Below are 798 nucleotides of genomic sequence, written 5' to 3'. Positions count from 1 at the left end.
AGACTAAAGTCCACAGGAGCCAGGACTTGACTTAATAATAGCCTTTTCTTTTAATATTTAAATGTAGTCTTATTAAGGAAATGAATCTACTTACTTAAGTATATGCCAGTGTGTCTTGGTGTTTCTTATCCACACACAAGGCAATCCTGGACTTAATTTTTACCAATAGGAAATAAGACTATAAAATTGCAATGAAAGAGTTAAAATATCATAATGTAATTAGACAGCGGTACTGTCTTCATTTGTTTTGCTGCCTCTGGAGAAGGCTAGTGTAGTTGTTGTATGACGGACTGCTGTATGAGTCTGCGAAGAGTCAAGCAGTATGAAAGCGATCGCTAAAATTTCCCTTGATAGATACTGGATTTTGTTCTCATTTAACTTACTATTTGGTAACAGTGAGAGTGCCAGGTGTCCCACGTGGTTAACCCCATAGCTCCTCTTCTGCTCCTTAGCAGCTTCCGCTTTGCATCATGTTTCCTCTGTTTGGTATTTAATAGCAGTGGTTAAGATCAGGACAGAAGTCACTTATCCAAAACATTCTCATTTTAAAAATCATTTTATTGTCATTTCATGGTTAAAAAAACATACATGACATGACTATAAAGTAATGAGACGAGTTTTCAGGTGTTGGTTGGATTACTGAGTCTCATTAATATATAGTCACAATCCTGACTTGAGCTTGGAAGAAAAATATGCCTTCGCTATATGATTATCAATTTTGTTACTTAAAATTTATTGAGTGCCAACAGAGCACTAGGCACATATATAACACAGAATTATACAGTCTCTATGTTGTAA

At 35.5% G+C, this 798-nt stretch overlaps 1 protein-coding gene across 1 annotated transcript in view; it reads right to left on the bottom strand.

Annotated features, from left to right (window-relative positions):
* Nucleotides 1-537: 537 nt before the first annotated feature.
* The window catches only part of ARID2 (AT-rich interaction domain 2), a 189382-nt gene continuing 189121 nt past the window's right edge, over nt 538-798 (bottom strand). The window contains exon 21 of the mRNA XM_025403150.1: nt 538-798. This exon is cut by the window's right edge and continues 2850 nt beyond it. The gene's annotated coding sequence lies outside the window, so the exon portion shown is untranslated.

The sequence above is a fragment of the Theropithecus gelada genome, chromosome 11, assembly GCF_003255815.1.
Source record: "Theropithecus gelada isolate Dixy chromosome 11, Tgel_1.0, whole genome shotgun sequence".
NCBI classification, from domain to species: Eukaryota; Metazoa; Chordata; class Mammalia; order Primates; family Cercopithecidae; genus Theropithecus; species Theropithecus gelada.
The sequence above is the reverse complement of the archived record's forward strand: the minus strand, read 5'-3'. Positions and strand labels throughout refer to the sequence as shown.